The sequence below is a fragment of the Rana temporaria genome, chromosome 11, assembly GCF_905171775.1.
Source record: "Rana temporaria chromosome 11, aRanTem1.1, whole genome shotgun sequence".
In the NCBI taxonomy this organism is placed as follows: Eukaryota; Metazoa; Chordata; class Amphibia; order Anura; family Ranidae; genus Rana; species Rana temporaria.
In genome coordinates this window covers 58,199,567-58,218,819 of record NC_053499.1, presented here as the reverse complement: position 1 = coordinate 58,218,819, position 19,253 = coordinate 58,199,567, and the positions used below count along the sequence as shown (strand labels likewise).

At 49.8% G+C, this 19,253-nt stretch overlaps 1 protein-coding gene across 2 annotated transcripts in view; it reads right to left on the bottom strand.

The window, feature by feature from the left end:
• LRRC56 (leucine rich repeat containing 56) overlaps positions 1-11,820 on the bottom strand; it is a 127,411-nt gene extending 115,591 nt beyond the window's left edge. The window contains exon 1 of one of the 2 annotated variants that reach the window (XM_040328605.1): positions 11,648-11,820. The gene's annotated coding sequence lies outside the window, so the exon portion shown is untranslated. The remainder of the gene's footprint in view (positions 1-11,647) is intronic. The other variant, XM_040328606.1, reaches the window with a different exon arrangement.
• Between the last annotated feature and the right edge of the window lie 7,433 nt (positions 11,821-19,253).

The window sequence follows — 19,253 nt, the reverse complement described above, 5'->3', positions numbered from 1 at the left end:
ATCTAAATCATGGCGGATAAGATTACATTCGGTCGCCAGGCAATCTATGCGACTCAGCAGTTCAGTCTTTGAGGCCGCTATGGCCTCCAGGATGGGACCCGTGATCGCCACTGTATCCACCTCAACCTCCTGGGAGACAGGGGGAGACCCCTCAAGTGCCGATATCAGAGCGTCTTGCTGCAGCGCCATTTTGCCTGGGAGAAAAGAGGCGCGCTGGGCATAGGAATTGGAGGCCGAGGAGACGTGGGCGGGGCCAGTCGCCATGCTGCCCTGAGAACGGAGCTGCCGCTGCTCCTTTGGAGGCTGAGATCTCTGTTTCTCCTTCTTCTTGGCCGCCGACGAGGACATCCCCGTGATCTCCCGTGTTTCCCCCAGCCAGGCTTCCTCACCGCTGTGTTGTTCACTCGGTCCGGCCGCAATAATCAGGATGAATGTAACGGATGGCAGCCGGAGCTCTGAAAGACACGTCTAGCCTCGATCACATCCGGCCACGCCCCCCCTACGATACTTTTTTTAAATGTGTCCCCAAATGCAGCCATGTCCCCCCCATATGCAGCCATGTCCCCCACATATGCAGCCATGTCCCTCTAGCCATGTCCCTCACATATGCAGCCATGTCCCTCTAGCCATGTCCCTCACATATGCAGCAATGTCCCTCTAGCCATGTCCCTCACATATGCAGCAATGTCCCTCTAGCCATGTCCCTCGATGCGGCGGCAGCGGCGGGGGGGGGGGGGAAGGGGGGGGGAAAGTATTCTATTTAGGTATCGGGGGTATTTGCGCGAGTACGAGTACTCCCGCAAATACTCGGTATCGGTCCCGATACCGATACTGGTATCGGTATCTGGACAACCCTAGCACAAACCCTTCTTACACCACTCCCTCCCCCCAGTTTAAATTCTCCTTACCCTTCATCCCCCCTCCCTGCACTAATCTCCCCAATCAGTATGAATCCTCTCCTCACTTCTAGCACAAATACACTTCCCCAAATCCCTTTTCCAGCACAACCCCCACATCCTGGCACAGATCCTCTCCTCTCCCAATCCTCTTCAGCACAAATCCTCTCCCCCCTTCCTAACCCCCCCCCCCTCCAAGCATATTTCCCCCACCTTGGCACAATTCAACCCTCCCTCCCACCTTTCCAGCACAAATCCTCCTTCCCGCAAGTCCCCTCCTCTCAAACACAAACCCTCTTCCCCTTCTAGTACAAATCCACCCACCTTTACTTCTCTCCTTCTTCCCCCCCAAAGTGCCCTGCAGCACATCACATATCCTCTTGTCCCTTACGTTGGCTCTGAAGTGAATTACTGTAACTGGTAATAGATGGGGACAGATGCTGTCTGCCATAGATGGAACAATCGTGGGGCCTGGGTATCACGAGCACCCCCTCACGTGATGTCGAGCCCATTCTAGTGTGCCCATGCCAGGCGAATTAGTGGAGCCAAGTGTCAGGACTCAGCCCAGATTTGTGGATTTTTTTTAAATCTCAGTGCTGCCCAGCCAAATCCAGGATAGTTGGAGGTACAGAATGATAGATATACACAGGCATTTACCCATTACAGGGAGTATTTGTCCTTTCCCCAGAGATTAACCTTGAAGTACACTGAGCCCGGGTTCACACCGGACACAGACATTGCATGTGATTCGCACTGCATTCTTTTGCAAATCAAATGCGATGTCTGTATAGTTGTTCACACCCATGCAATCCAATTCCTGTCCAAATTCACAGTTTGCACTGCAATCTGTGAACCGATCTGGGGGTGTCATTAACTTTGTATTGACACCCGCAGCGGTTCGCAGAGGGCAGTGTGAACTGCCTGCAAAGGAGATGCATTGCGGGAAACCCACACTGGAAGCACGCTGGTTCCCGCATTGCATATGTGTGCAGCTCTGGGTCTGTCTATACAGCTATGGTCCAGGTAGGTAACAGCTCTGGGTCTGTCTATACAGCTATGGTCCAGGTAGGTGACAGCTCCGGGTCTGTCTATACAGCCATGGTCCAGGTAGGTGACAGCTCTGGGTCTGTGTATACAGCTATGGTCCAGGTAGGTGACAGCTCCGGGTCTGTCTATACAGCCATGGTCCAGGTAGGTGACAGCTCCAGGTCTGTCTATACAGCTATGGTCCAGGTAGGTGACAGCTCCGGGTCTGTCTATACAGCTATGGTCCAGGTAGGTGACAGCTCCGGGTCTGTCTATACAGCCATGGTCCAGGTAGGTGACAGCTCCGGGTCTGTCTATACAGCTATGGTCCAGGTAGGTAACAGCTCCGGGTCTGTCTATACAGCTATGGTCCAGGTAGGTGACAGCTCCGGGTCTGTCTATACAGCTATGGTCCAGGTAGGTGACAGCTCCGGGTCTGTCTATACAGCTATGGTCCAGGTAGGTGACAGCTCCGGGTCTGTCTATACAGCTATGGTCCAGGTAGGTGACAGCTCCGGGTCTGTCTATACAGCTATGGTCCATGTAGGTGACAGCTCCGGGTCTGTCTATACAGCTATGGTCCAGGTAGGTGACAGCTCCGGGTCTGTCTATACAGCTATGGTCCAGATAGGTGACAGCTCCGGGTCTGTCTATACAGCCATGGTCCAGATTAGGGATGAGCCGAACACCCCCCCGTTCGGTTCGCACCAGACCGACCGTTCGTGCGAACATTTAGAACCCCATTGACGTAGAACGTTTGAATTCAAAAGTGCTCATTTTAAAGCCCAATATACAAGTTATTGTCGTAAAACGTCTTTGAGAACCCGGGTCTTGCCCCAGGGAACATGTATCAATGGAAAAAACTTTTTAAAAGCGGTCGTTGTTTCTGGAGCAGTCAGTCGGTGCGGCTCTATACGGTGCCTGCGCACCGACGTTCGGCTTCTTTCGGCATTTCGTGACACGCTGTATGCGTCGGTCGGATGCCTGTCAATCAATTAGGAAGGCCCAGCCCCGACCATCACACCCGGAAGCGGCGGTGAGAACAAATATAGGAAACGGTATGTACGGACGTATTTTTTTTTAAAAAACAGCCGATTCTAATTGTCATTAATCTCATAAATGCAATGTTAAAAGTTTATTTTTAGGGGAACCTCCACTTTAAAGTAAAAAAAAAAAAATGAAAAATTCCTTTAAATATCGTACCTGCTGGGTGTCTATAGTATGCCTGTGAAGTGGCACGTGTTTAGAACTGTCCCTGCACAAAATAAGATTACTATAAGAAAAAAGTAATTTAAAACTGCTTGCGGCTTTAATGTAATGTCTGGTCCCTGCAATATGGATGAAAATCATTGAGAAAAAATAGGATTTTTTGTACTCACCGTAAAATCCTTTTCTCTGAAGTCCATGGACGGACACAGCTCCTTAAATCTTGACAAGTGGGTTATGTTCCCTGTTTACAGGAGAGGACTAGGCAGAAACATGTTAAATAGTTAAATACATGTTACATTAACAGAGTTGAACAGCCCCGCCCAGGGGGCGGTCCCTCCAGACATAACCCTCCTCACTGCAGCTTGCAGCCTCAGTTCGTAACAAGCAGTACAAACCTAAAAAGGAGGGGTGGGAGCTGTGTCCGTCCATGGACTTCAGAGAAAAGGATTTTACGGTGAGTACAAAAAATCCTATTTTCTCTTATCGTCCATGGACGGACACAGCTCCTTAAATCTTGACAAGTGGGACGTCCCCAAGCAGTGTCAAAAAACGAGGGGTGGGAAATATATCAGTAAAAACAATTTTAACTTCACCCCAAAACAAGCAGAGCTCCTCAACGGAGGAGGTGCAACTTTAAACAGCCGCCGGCAAAAACTAGCGGCTGAAAAAAACATCATAAGATGCACTCACAGCAACCATGTAAATTCTGGAAAAAGCGTGAACGGACGAGCAAATCGCCGCCTCGCACACCTGTGAGACCGACGCATGATGTCGGGAAAAAAAAAAAAAAAAAAAAAAAAAAAAAAAAAAAAAAAAACCCAGGAAGCACCAATTGCCCTGGTCGAAAGTGCCGTGACCGGAAAAGGGGGGCCCGCCCTTAGGAGCATAGGCCTGTATGACGGCCTGCCCGATCCACCGAGAAATGGTGGTCGACGAGACCGCCAGGCCCTTTTGTGGACCAGACACCGACACAAAAGAGAGTCAGAAGCTCCGAAATGGAGCCGTAGTAGGCTGGTATACCCGCAAAGCGCGTACCACGCCTAAAGTATGAAAGGCCGAAACCTCCTTCGGAAGAAGGGAAGGTCGCGGGCGCACCATCACCTAATCCTTATGGGGGATCAAGCATGGCGGCTTGCAAGACAAGACCGCCAACTCAGAAACCCCTCTAACAGAGGTAAAGGCCACTAAAGGGGCCACCTTCTGAGATAGTGTCAAGAGAAAATCTCTCTGATGTTTCCAAAAGGAAGGTTCCTGAAGAACCGAGAGCACCAGAGTCAAAACTCATGGGGGAAGAGATGGGCCAAGAGGGGAAAGTATATGACAAACCCCTTGCACACAAAAAAAGGGGACCCACCAGGGAACGGGCCGCAAAAAGGCCACTAAAAACACAGCCAAGGCTGAAATCTGCCCCCAAACGGTGCTTTAAGCAATTTTTAGATCCAATCCAAGCTTTAAAAACAGCAGGACCCTGGACATTGAAAGTACGCCCGTGGACGTCACTCCATCCCTTCGCACCAAGAGAGGTGCGACGGTAGATCCTCCGGAAGAAGACTACGGTGCCCTGTTGAGATGACCGAGTCAGACAGACCCTGGTCACCTAAAGTCTGGCTTCCAATAACCATGTTAAGCAAGTCAGTGACTGTACAACAGGAGGAAGTATGGGACCTTGAGACAGGAACCTCCTGCCCTGGCAATCGCCAGGGTGCCTCCGCTACCAGGCGCCCGATATCAGCGTACCAAGGACGCCGAGATTAATCTGGAGCGATTAGAATCATCGGGATCTCCTCAGCATCCACTCTGTGGAGCGGCCGAGGAAGCAACTACCATGGAGGAATGGCAAAAAATCACCGATACAGACAACACAGGGCCACCAGCGCGACTGACGCGTCTGTACAAGATCACTAGACCTGGCCACTAACTGACACCCTTGCGGCGGAGACAAGCTGCCAGGAGATCCATGCCATGTGAGGCTCACCTCCTGCAAGGGAGCCGAAACACCCCAAAGCACAAAGACCAGTCGCCCTGGTCCAGCATCTGGCGACTCCAGTAGTCTGCCTGCCGGCATACCTGATGGTAGACTGAAGCCACGGCCGTGGCGTTGTCCGGCTGAAACCAGATTGGTCGACCACAAGGAGAAGCATAGCCTGATCGCCTAAAATAGTAGGACAATGAACAGTAGACAGCACCTGGTATTCCCAGGCGGTCTTCCACCAGGCACTAGCCAGGCCCGACCCTGGGTAGCTACCGAGACCAGACACATTCAAGGAGGTGTGGTCATAGGTCCACGCAAGTCCAGCGACTCAGGGCCGACTGGACCCCCCAGTTTTGTGAACCTCCAGGTTCACAACCCGTGAGCTGGCATTCGTCGTAAACACCGACCACTGGAAGGAAGGAACAACTTCCCGGACCGAAGAGTCGGGAATCTCTGTCACCAACTCAGAGAGACTCTGACTAGGTGGCGCACAGGAATCTAATGATTTCAGAGACAAGAGATTTTTACCACCTGGACAGTAGTTCCACTGGAAAACCAGGGTGTGGAACTGGGCATACAGTACCACCTTGAAGGAGGCTACCCACAGACCCTGAACCAGCAGGCGCCCGGAGAGAAGACCGATTGCGTGATGCCAATACCTTCTCCGCAGACTGAAGAGTCTGCAATTTCTCCAGGGGAAGAAGGACCTTTGCCACTGAGGAGTCTGGATCAACACTAGATACTCCAACGCTGAGTCGGAACCTAGCATGCCCATAATTTGAACCCTGGGTCGCACACATGTAGGGCAGGCTTGCTGCCACTGAGCTACACTTTCTGGCCTAAACGTCTAACATCCACCCGAATCTTCGGAGGGTCTGAATGGGAATAACCCATCCACTAGGTCGGAGACAGAAGCTGCTCTCAGAAGAAAGTCGTCAAAGTAGCCAATGAGGCAAAGCCTCGCTGACCCAACAAAATTCAAATAAGTGCGAGCTCCTAGCTGAAAACCCATGGTGCTGACGCCAGATCAAAAGGGAGGGCCACAGGCTGACAGAGACCCTTCTCTCATCACGAAGCACAGAAAAAAACACTGTGACATGTGCAAAACGGGACATGCATGTATGCGTCCCTGATGTCCGAGGACGTCAGGACATCCCCCGGATGAAGCGCAGCTACCACCGAACAAATGGATTCCATGCGGAACTACCCGACGTTCACAAAGGTATTTAGGGCCTGAGGCCCATAGAAAACCCCAAAACTCTCGTCCTGCAGGAAAGGTAAAATTACCTTGCAGCTTAGCAAATCCCACACTGCCCAAGGCAGACCGACGTGCCGGGAGGGGAAGACACAAGGACAGAACTTTGTTCTGTGGATAGGAGGAAACCCTATCTAGTACTCCGAAGAGACCACCTCGCAGACCCACTAGTCGGAGAGCAGGGAGGTTTCACTGAATTGTGAACCTGCAAGCCGCCCCTCCCACCTAGAGACAGGGAGGGAAGGCTATATACATTGGCAGGATTTGGGTGCCGGCGTGATCGGCTTATGCACCCAGGGACAGATTAGTCCCCCAGCTGGGCCTTTGACGGCCTGGGAGGGTTGCCCCTAAATAATACACACACATAGTGTGTATGTATATTATGTAGGTGTATGCACACATGTCTTTGGAGGAAACCGGAGTACCCGGAGGAAACCCACACAGACACAGGGAGCGACAATGCAAGCTCCAGGCAGATTGGAGATTCGAACCAATGACTCTTTTGCTGCCAAGTAATGGAGTTAAGCACTACACCACCGTGTGCATAAAACCATTCTGAAACAGACGCCCTGGATAACAAGGGCGCAGCATTCAATGAAGCATCACAGACCTATATGAGGCCCTGGACCAGCTGGTCCGCTAGGCTAATAACCTCAGGAGAGAGTCGGTGCTCCTCCACTGTCTGGTGCAAAATGCTCACTCTGTGAGTTGTATACAGCACTAGGGGTCAGGACTACTCCAAGATGGCCGCCGAGCGTTCAGAACGCGGCCACAGGAAAAAGGCCAGCACAATGTAAGCTGCGCCATAGCGTGGCTACGACAAAATGGGCGCCAATGGGAGTTTTCAATGTAATTGAAAAAACTCCCAAAAAAAAAATAGCGCCAGCGACCACTGAGACCCCAGTGTAGTGGCCACAATAGGCCGCAAGCCAGACCCCAGCATGGTAAACATGGAACGGGTCAGTACTTCGGATCTTCTATCAGTCAGATCCATACAAGTAGGGGTTCCCGCCCGGCGGTGAGGGACTACAAAAGCCCTCAGTGGCTTCTCTCATTCCGCATCTCAGAAATTATCAAAGAAGGGCACAGAAGGAAAAAACCTACACAGCGGTCTGATTTGTGTGATCCAAAAAAGACCGAGCCCTTGGCGGAAACCCAGCTGCACTATGCAGCTTAGGAGAGTCCCTTGCAGCAGTAAAAAGCGCACCCATAAATGCCTTATTCTGCCTTTTTTTTTTTTTTTTTTTTTTTTTTTTTTTTTCAACTAGGTACCTAGTCCATGGCTCCATAACAGAGCATTCCCCAGGGGATAACGGGGGAAGGGGGCACTCTTTTACCGCCCGCCCGCAGTCCACCCCCACCCTGGCACAAACTGTGTCCAGGACTAACAATAAAAACTCTGTGGGAATCACAGGTGCCAACACCTGCTGCCACCACCAGCATGTGGGGAAGGACCCAGATACTGACTCCAATATTTACATATAGTGTGTATTATAATATGCACACCTGTCCATACAAATAGACAAAAGCTCCTAGAGCCCTATTCAGGGCCTCTCACCCACTTGCTGCGCTGACCAGGGGTAACCAGGGGACTCCCTCAGGAGGAGACTGCCCAGCGCTGCCTGTGAGGAAAAGAACCGTGAGGTAACTTTTGCAGGGACCTGTGTTTAAACAGGAAAAGCCTCATAGGGCTGTTTTATTTAAGGATAAGACACAGATACAGCATAAAAAGCAAAACCGTTACAGGTGTCACCAATCAGTCAGCGTCTGCTGAAGTATAATCATAAACATCTGTGCTCATCACAGGGCTTTTTACCTCACAGGAAAGCCCAATACAAAAAAGAAAAAACACAGGCCAGATAACACAGTCCCCTCAGGAAGGCCCCCTCCCCCCTGACAGCGGCAATGTTAGCAATGCAGCAAGGGAAAGGAGCAGGGAAGTAAGGGGAAGGGACCCCCGAACCCCAGGAATGCCCAGCCGTACCAACCCACCGAAGCAGGAGGGACTGTACTTACCCGTCCGAGCGAGGACTCGCTGACGCATTCCTGACAGACCTACAACCGCAATGGAGGTAGCTGTCGGCCCGGTCCACTGTGATTGAGGCAACACCACAGCTCAGTCATATGTGGACCTCGGAGCAAAGCTCACCGGCCACCCCAGGAGTCATGGGGTATGGCGTGGCAGACCAAGCCTCTTTGCAAAGGTGTGCCCACGCTTGCTGGTCGGACTGAGTAGACTACAAGGATCTATAATATCCAGCCTGTCTCTCAGCCAACAGTTGAAAGAAGATTCTTCAAGAAAAAGTAAAGTAAAATAAAATAAAATTTCTCCTCAGGGCGCTGGGCCCAAAGGGAGCCATACGTCCTTCTCCTTTGCTAGGCAGAACGAAACTGAGGCTGCAAGCTGCAGTGAGGAGGGTTATGTCTGGAGGGACCGCCCCCTGGGCGGGGCTGTTCAACTCTGTTAATGTAACATGTATTTAACTATTTAACATGTTTCTGCCTAGTCCTCTCCTGTAAACAGGGAACATAACCCACTTGTCAAGATTTAAGGAGCTGTGTCCGTCCATGGACGATAAGAGAAATAGCAGACACAGACAGTACACACACCACTCAGCTTTAGGTGCACACTGCAGAGGACACAGGCAGTACACACCACGTAGCTTTAGGTACACACTGCAGAGGACAATGGCAGTACACACACCACGTAGCTTTAGGTGCACACTGCAAAGGACATGGGTAGTACACACACCACATAGCTTTAGGTGCACACTGCAGAGGACACGGGCAGTACACACCACGTAGCTTTAGGTGCACACTGCAGAGGACACAGGCAGTACACATCACGTAGCTTTAGGTGCACACTGCAGAGGACACGGGCAGTACACCACATGAGAATACTGCAGCTAGCACAATCACCTGCCTGCCAGTAAATTAGGAAGTGCGGATCTAGCTAAAGTATACAGTGTATAAATATATACTGTATACAACACCTGGGATGTATATATATCCTCTACACACTGTATCTTTAACTGACTAGCCTGCCTGCCTGCTCTATCTTCCTACTAAAAATGACACACTCTCTCTCTCTGTCTTCTCTCCACCGCAACACACTACACAAGGCCGACCTGCAGGAGGCCTTTTATAGTGTGGGGAGTGTACTAAACCCCCTGAGCCATAATTGGCCAAAGCTGTGATTGGCCAATCATCAGCCAGCAATGCACTGCGATGCCGCAGTGAATTATGGGCCGTGAAACGCAACTCGAATTTGGCGCGAACGGCCCAAAACATTCGTAATTCGACGAACGATCGAACATACGATGTTCGAGACGAACATGAGTTTGACTCGAATTCGAAGCTCATCAAAGCTCATCCCTAGTCCAGATAAGTGGCAGCTCCGGGTCTGTCTATACAGCCATGGTCCAGGTAGGTATGGGTCTGTCTATACATCCATGGTCCAGGTAGGTGACATCTCCGGGTCTGTCTATACAGCCATGCTACAGATAAGTGGCACCCCCGGGTCTGTCTATACAGCCATGCTCCAGATAAGTGGCACCCCCGGGTCTGTCTATACAGCCATGCTCCAGATAAGTGGCACCCCCGGGTCTGTCTATACAGCCATGCTCCAGATAAGTGGCACCCCCGGGTCTGTCTATACAGCCATGCTCCAGATAAGTGGCACCCCCGGGTCTGTCTATACAGCCATGCTCCAGATAAGTGGCAGCTGCGGGTCTGTCTATACAGGCATGGTCCAGGTAGGTGACAGCTCCGGGTCTGTCTATACAGGCATGGTCCAGGTAGGGGACAGCTCAGGGTCTGTTGATACAGCCATGGTCCAGGTAGGTGACAGCTCCGGGTCTATCTATACAGCCATGGTCCAGGTAGGTACAGGTCTGGCTATACAGCCATGGTCCAGGTAGGTACATATCTGTCTATACAGCCATGGTCTAGGTAAGTGACAGCTCTGGGTCTGTCTATACAGCCATGGTCCAGGTAGGGGACAGCTCAGGGTCTGTCTATACAGCCATAGTCCAGGTAAGTGACAGCTCAGGGTCTGTCTATACAGCCATAGTCCAGGTAAGTGACAGCTCAGGGTCTGTTTATACAGCCATAGTCCAGGTAAGTGACAGCTCAGGGTCTGTCTATACAGCCCTTGTCCAGGTAGGTACAGGTCTGTCTATACAGCCATAGCCCAGGTAAGTGATAGCTCTGGGTCTGTCTATACAGCCATGGTCCAGGTAGGTGACAGCTCCGGGTCTGTCTATACAGCCATGGTCCAGGTAGGGGACAGCTCTGGGTCTGTTGATACAGCCATGGTCCAGGTAGGTGACAGCTCCGGGTCTATCTATACAGCCATGGTCCAGGTAGGTACAGGTCTGGCTATACAGCCATGGTCCAGGTAGGTACAGGTCTGGCTATACAGCCATGGTCCAGGTAGGTACATATCTGTCTATACAGCCATGGTCCAGGTAAGTGACAGCTCTGGGTCTGTCTATACAGCCATGGTCCAGGTAGGTGACAGCTCAGGGTCTGTCAATACAGCCATGGTCCAGGTAAGTGACAGCTTCGGGTCTGTCTATACAGCCCTGATCCAGGTAGGTACAGGTCTGTCTATACAGCCATAGTCCAGGTAAGTGACAGCTCCGGGTCTGTCTATACAGCCATGGTCCAGGTAAGTGACAGCTCAGGGTCTGTCTATACAGCCCTTGTCCAGGTAGGTATGGGTCTGTCTATACAGCTATGGTCCAGGTAGGTATGGGTCTGTCTATACAGCTATGGTCCAGGTAGGTATGGGTCTGTCTATACAGCTATGGTCCAGGTAAGGGGACAGCTCTGGGTCTGTCTATACAGCCATAGTCCAGGTAAGTGATAGCTCAGGGTCTGTCTATACAGCCCTTGTCCAGGTAGGTATTGGTCTGTCTATACAGCTATGGTCCAGGTAGGTGACCAGGAAGATTTCTCACTCCTGTCTCTGACTTACAATGGATGGATACATTAGTAGTAGTACTCAAACTTCTCTGCGGAGACTTCCCCCCACACACACACACACAACACACACACACACACACACACACACACACACACACAACACAACACACAATACAACACACAATACAACACACACAAACACAACACACACACAACACACACACACACACAACCAACACACACACACAACACACACACACACAACACACACACACAGGGACACCATCCATCTACCTGGGGTGACGTTACAGCTGAGCCCATAATGCATCCCATACCCGGCCGGCCCGCTCCGATCCCTACCTTCCCCTCCGTTATCAGATCCCGACAATCACTGTGTACAGACACGGTCACACTCGGCCGAGGCTTTTCTGCATTCCCGGGCCTTGTTACCAAGGAGCCCTGTGTCATAGCAACCGGGAGAGAGAGAGAGAGCGAGCTCATTAACATAACTAAATAATCATTGTCGCCTGATGAATACCTGCTATAGAGGACGGTCCGACTACCTGTGTGGGCGGGGCTAGGCATTCCTACACAGGACAGTGCTCTGCTGGAGATCTGCTTCATCCACAAGTAAGGGAGATCATCTCTATGAAATGATTAGAATAAAAAACATCCAGGTGTCTATATTATGGTATAAAGCTGAGAATACACAGGCACATCGATCCTCCTCACATGTGCTAGTATACAGGTGAGCAGAATACAATCAAAACATATATTCTGGGGGGTTGTCACCTTGTGTACCATGGAACTGGAGGATTGATACCTTGTAGGGGGTTGTCACCTTGTGTACAATGGAACTGGAGGATTAATACCTTCTGGGGGTTGTCACCTTGTGTACCATGGAACTGGAGAATTGTTACCTTGTAGGGGGGTTGTCACCTTGTGTACCATGGAACTGGAGGATTGTTACCTTGTAGGAGGTTGTCACCTTGTGTACCATGGAACTGGAGGATTGTTACCTTGTAGGGGGTTGTCACCTTGTGTACCATGGAACTGGAGGATTGTTACCTTGTAGGGGGTTGTCACCTTGTGTACCATGGAACTGGAGGATTAATACCTTGTAGGGGGTTGTCACCTTGTGTACCATGGAACTGGAGGATTAATACCTTGTAGGGGGTTGTCACCTTGTGTACAATGGAACTGGAGGATTGATACCTTGTAGGTGTTGTCACCTTGTGTACCATGGAACTGGAGGATTGATACCTTGTAGGGGGTTGTCACCTTGTGTACAATGGAACTGGAGGATTGATACCTTGTAGGCATTGTCACCTTGTGTACCATGGAACTGGAGGATTGTTACCTTGTAGGAGGTTGTCACCTTGTGTACAATGGAACTGGAGGATTGTTACCTTGTAGGGGGTTGTCACCTTGTGTACCATGGAACTGGAGGATTGATACCTTGTAGGGGGTTGTCACCTTGTGTACCATGGAACTGGAGGATTGTTACCTTGTAGGGGGTTGTCACCTTGTGTACCATGGAACTGGAGGATTGTTACCGTGTAGGAGGTTGTCACCTTGTGTACCATGGAACTGGAGGATTGTTACCTTGTAGGGGGTTGTCACCTTGTGTACCATGGAACTGGAGGATTGTTACCTTGTAGGGGGTTGTCACCTTGTGTACCATGGAACTGGAGGATTGTTACCTTGTAGGGGGGTTGTCACCTTGTGTACCATGGAACTGGAGGATTGTTACCTTGTAGGGGGGTTGTCACCTTGTTTACCATGGAACTGGAGGATTGATACCTTCTGGGGGTTGTCACCTTGTGTACCATGGAACTGGAGGATTGTTACCTTGTAGGGGGTTGTCACCTTGTGTACCATGGAACTGGAGGATTGATACCTTGTAGGAGGTTGTCACCTTGTGTACCATGGAACTGGAGGATTGATACCTTGTAGGGGGGTTGTCACCTTGTGTACAATGGAACTGGAGGATTGATACCTTGGGGTTGTCACCTTGTGTACAATGGAACTGGAGGATTGATACCTTGTAGGGGGTTGTCACCTTGTGTACCATGGGACTGGAGGATTGATACCTTCTGGGGGTTGTCACCTTGTGTACCATGGAACTGGATGATTCTTACCTTCTGGGGAGTTGTCACCTTGTGTACCATGGAACTGGAGGATTGTTACCTTCTGGGGGGTTGTCACCCTATACAGTCTTGGACTGTATACACAGGTGGCAACAGGTCCTATTTACAGGGGCGGATCCAGGGGGGGCAACAGGGCAATTGCTCCCCCCGAGAAAATAATGAGCGGGTGAGTGCCGGCGGGTGAGTGAGAAAATGGGCAGGCTGGAGTGAGCAATCATGCCGAGCAGTAAGTCTGGTGAGTGGGCTGGCGTGTCACTGAGCGAGCAGGCAGAGCCGCCGATACCCATCTGAGTATGCAACTGAAGTGACGTTGTATCATGGCCATCTTGGTACACCCGCACTTATCCACAGTAAACCTAGGGTTAGAAGTCGGCAAGCGGACATCTTTATATACCCACTGGAGTCTTGCTTTTCACAGGTACTTTTAACAGTAAAATTAACTTATATTTCACTATATAAGTTGAGTTTACTGTTAAAAATAACTTTGAAAAGCAAGACTCCAGGGGGGGTAAAAAAATGTCCGCTTGTCCGCAAGTGCGGATGTACCCAGATGGCCACGATGCAACGTCACTTCAGTTGCATATTCAGATGGGTATCCTGACAGATCACCTGCCTGCTCGCCCAGTGACACGCCAGCCCGCTCACCAGCCGTACTAGTAGCCTGGCATGATTGCTGGTGTATAAATGGTGGGTGTATAAAGACTTCTAATCCTAGGCTTACTATGGACAAGTGCGGGTGTACCAAGATGGCCACAATGCAACATCACTTTGGTTGCATATTCTGATGGTTAGTGGCTTTCTGACATCTCTCCCTGCCCGCCCTCACTCTGGGACACAGCCACTGGCAAGTGACAATCCGCATCCTGTGGCAGGCGACATTGGCAAATAACAATCCACATGTGGTGGCAGGGGATGAGGCAAGTGACAATCCGCATCTTGTGGCAGGCGACATTGGCAAATGACAATCCATATCTGGTGGCAGGGGATGTGGCAGGCGACATTGGCAAATGACAATCCACATCTGGTGGCAGGGGATGAGGCAAGTGACAATCCGCATCTTGTGGCAGGCGACATTGGCAAATGACAATCCACATCTGGTGGCAGGGGATGTGGCAAGTGACAATCCGCATCTTGTGGCAGGCGACATTGGCAAATGACAATCCACATCTGGTGGCAGGGGATGTGGCAAGTGACAATCCGCATCTTGTGGCAGGCGACATTGGCAAATGACAATCCACATCTGGTGGCAGGGGATGTGGCAAGTGACAATCCGCATCTTGTGGCAGGCGACATTGGCAAATGACAATCCACATCTGGTGGCAGGGGATGTGGCAAGTGACAATCCGCATCTGGTGGCAGGTGACATTGGCAAATGACAATCCACATCTGGTGGCAGGGAATGTGGCAAGTGACAATCCACATCTGGTGGCAGGGGATGTGGCAAGTGACAATCCGCATCTTGTGGCAGGCGACATTGGCAAATGACAATCCACATGTGGTGGCAGGGGATGTGGCAAGTGACAATCCACATCTGGTGGCAGGCAAGTGACACGGTCAGGGCTCCCACTGATTCTGCATTATGGTGAGCTGTTATGCAGAAACTAATGTTATATTATAATGTAATAATAGTAATAACGCGCTTCAATCATCCTGACGCCGTATCAACCATGGCGCCGTGATGATTGAAGCGCCAACAATAGCCATTGCCCTGACAAATTGCCCAAAACGTTTTATGGTAGTGACCCCTTCTGAGACTAGACTCTGGATACGCCCCTGCCTCTTTATGCCCTGAATTCTGCCTATATGCTGTAGTTGGCACCAAGTACTTATACATCTGGGTTCGTGCATAGCAAAAAAACAATCGATCGCTTGTCATTATAGCCAATAACACTTCTACATTCCATGGAGCGGCCAAGCATGAAAATTACAATAAGGTTACAGTTTTAAACTTATTTTGTTTCCTTGAAAATTCTGTATAGTATTTTACATATCACTGACCATCTAAGAGAGGAACAACCAAGATACCCTTAGCAGATAAAAGGTTAAAAAACATAACACTTCCCAACTGCAATAATTCCTGTAAGTGATCTCATATCAGCATCTATTTATATCCTTTAGATCCGTCACATTCTTATAAACTATGCTTATGCTATTGTGGGTGCATGTGACTGTTAATTGTATTATACTGTAACCACTGATCTCATCACAGCTCAGCTATCCCAATCTGTTATGTTACATATTTCACAGTTTTCACAGTCACCAGGGAAATTTTCAGCCCAGACTTGTTTCATACACAATATAGATGAGCCTTTCTCAACCTTTGTAACATGGTTGTTTACAGTACATTTGCATGATGGTCAATGAGAAAAATGCTACATACATTTGTGGTCATTGGGAAGACTCCCTCCTACAGATGGGGTAATCCCTCCCTTGAAGCCGCCCCTGTTGGGAGAACACAGTTATTATTGCTAGCGTCTATAACAGCCGCTAGAAATAATCACACGTAAAATCTGACAGGCTGTTTTTACATTCAGCCTGCTCTTACAAGGTTCCTGCTGAACCAGCCATGACTCGTCTATGGCCGGCTTTAGAGAAAAAACATTGCTCATTGCTCAAGGGACCCCCAGCAAACTCTGAAGAAATACTGGTTAAGAAAGTCTGGTATCGATCAGGGGTCTCCAGACTTTCTCAACAAAGGGCCAGTTTACTGTTCTTCAGACTTTAGGGAGGACGGACATGACGGACGTGACGGAGTAGAAAATACTTCAGCATCAGTAGGACTAAACAGTGCCTTAACCTCTTGGGACCCGCGCTATAGTCAAATGACGGCTACAGCGCGGATCCCAAAATCCAAGTGGACGTCAATTGACGTCTGCCCCTTTGCGCGTTCCCCGCGCGCGCTCCAGAGCGCGCAGCGGGGAACTGCTGTGCTGGCCGTGTCCCTTGGACACAGCCAATCACAGATCGCCGCGAACGGCCAATCAGAGGGGCCGTTTGCGATGCGATCTGTGCGGCCAATGAGAGATGATCTCATATGTAAACATATGAGATCATCTCTCATTGCCGTTTTACACAGAGACAGCAGTGCTGTCAGGGGAGAGAGGAGACAGATCTGTGTCCCTTGTACATAGGGACACAGATCGGTCACCCCCCCCAGTCACCCCTCTTCCCCCACAGTTAGAACACTAATTAGGGTACACATTTAACCCCTTCCTCACCCCCTAGTGTTAACCCCTTCAATGCCAGTCACATTTATACTGTAATTAGTGCATATTTATAGCACTGATCGCAGTATAAATGTGAATGGCGCCAAAAATGTGTCAAAAGTGTCCGATGTGTCCGCCATAACGTCGCAGTCCCAATAAAAATCGCAGATCGCCGCCATTTCTAGTAAAAAAAAAATAATAAAAAATAATAATTCTGTCCCTTATTTTGTAGGCGCTATAACTTTTGCGCAAACCAGTCGCTTATTGCGATTTTTTTTTTTTACCAAAAATATGCAGAAGAATACGTATCGGCCTAAACTGAGAAAAAAAAATGTTTTTGTTTTTTTAAATTGGGATATTTATTATAGCAACAAGTAAAAAATATTGTATTTTTTTCAAAATTGTCGCTCTTTTTTGTTTATAGCGCAAAAAATAAAAACCGCACAGGCGATCAAATACCACCAAAAGAAAGCTCTATTTGTGGGGAAAAAAGGACGTCAATTTTTTTTGGAAGCCACGTCGCACGACCGCGCAATTGTCAGTTAAAGCAACGCAGTGCCGAAAGCTGAAATTTCACCTGGGCAGGAGGGGGGTATATGTGCCCAGTAAGCAAGTGGTTAAAGGAGTTGTAAAGGAAAAACATGTTTTGCCTAAAAATAATGTCTGCAAGGTAGACAGACAGGCAGAGGGCTGTGTAGTGTAAAAGGGTCCAGAGGTGCAGGGGGCTATGTGATGTAAAGGGGTGCAGAGGTGCAGGCGGCTGTGTAATGTAAAAGGGGTGCAGTGATGCAGGGTGCTGTGTAATGTAAAGGGGTCCAGTGATGCAGGGTGCTGTGTAATGTAAAAGGGGTGCAGTGATGCAGGGTGCTGTGTAATGTAAAGGGGTCCAGTGATGCAGGGTGCTGTGTAATGTAAAAGGGGTGCAGTGATGCAGGGTGCTGTGTAATGTAAAGGGGTCCAGAGGTGCAGGTGGCTTTGTAATGTAAAAGGGTCCAGAGGTGCAGGGTGCTGTGTAATGTAAAGGGGTGCAGAGGGCTGTGTAGTGTAAAAGGGTCCAGAGGTGCAGGGGGCTATGTGATGTAAAGGGGTGCAGAGGTGCAGGCGGCTGTGTAATGTAAAAGGGGTGCAGTGATGCAGGGTGCTGTGTAATGTAAAGGGGTGCAGAGGTGCAGGGTGCTGTGTAATGTAAAGGGGTGCAGAGGGCTGTGTAGTGTAAAAGGGTCCAGAGGTGCAGGGGGCTATGTGATGTAAAGGGGTGCAGAGGTGCAGGCGGCTGTGTAATGTAAAGGGGTCCAGTGGTGCAGGGGGCTGTGTAATGTAAAAGGGTCCAGAGGTGAAGGGGGCTGTGAGATGTAAAGGGGTCCAGTGATACAGGGTGCTGTGTAATTTTAAAGGGGTCCAGTGATGCAGGGTACTGTGTAATTTTAAAGGGATCCAGTGATGCAGGGGGCTGTGTAATGTAAAGGGGTCCAGTGTTGCAGGGGGCTGTGTAATGTAAAGGGGTCCAGTGATGCAGGGGGCTGTGTAATGTAAAGGGGTCCAGTGATGCAGGGGGCTGTGTAATGTAAAGCGGTCCAGTGATGCAGGGGGCTGTGTAATGTAAAGGGGTCCAGTGATGCAGGGGGCTGTGTAATGTAAAGGGGTCCAGTGATGCAGGGGGCTGTGTAATGTAAAGGGGTGCAGGGTACTGTGCAATGTAAAGTGGTCCAGAGGTGCAGTTGTGGAGAGGGGTACACAGTAGTAACAAAAAGATATTGAAGGATGCAGAGGTATGCAGGGGGCACAGTGGGGTGTTTTTACATTTTAACGTGTGGGGGGGGGTGCCAGATATTGGATCCGCCCCGGGTGCCAAATGCTCTAGGTACGCCCCTGGCCTATAGGCTCCTGAGATGTGAATTCCGGTCCTGGAGAAAGAGAGGTGGGGGGAGGGGACAAAGAAAAATGGAGAGAAAGAAGAAGGGATAGAACGCACAAGAAAGATGGATAGGGAGAGAGAGAAAAGGGGAAGAAAGGAGAACAGAGAGCAAACAGTAGGGTAAAAAATATTTGAACATTTTTATTGGGGGGGGGGGGGGGGGGGGGGGTGACACCATATTTTACCGCACCAGGTGACACCAACCCTAGTGACGCCACTGCAGAATAGTGTAATGATTCTGTTAAAAATCAAGTAAATACCTATTAAATTCCTTTATCTATATCACCTCTGGCGTTCTAGTTCCTGTTCTCTCATTCACTTCCTGGTTTGCTACATTTCCCAGTATGCATTGCGGCACGCCCAGTAATTCACACCTCTTTGAAGTCTCTAACACGTAGAGAGCGTCCTGCCGCACAGATGTAGTTCCCAGGAGGGGGTGAGCACGTCACTGACCACCACAGTAAAGCCTCCCTTCACGGTGGTCAGTAACAATCAGACGAGCAGGAAGTGAACAGAACACAGAAGAAATAGAGCAACTTCTGAGCAAAAACGAACAATGAGGAAGTGAAAAGAGGAATGTCTGCACGGAAACGATGCTTATTATGAAAAAAAATGTTTTCCTTTACAACCCCTTTAAGTTTGGTGGTCAGAGGGAATAAAAAAATTAGATTATGCCTGTGGTCAGTAGGAGGAAA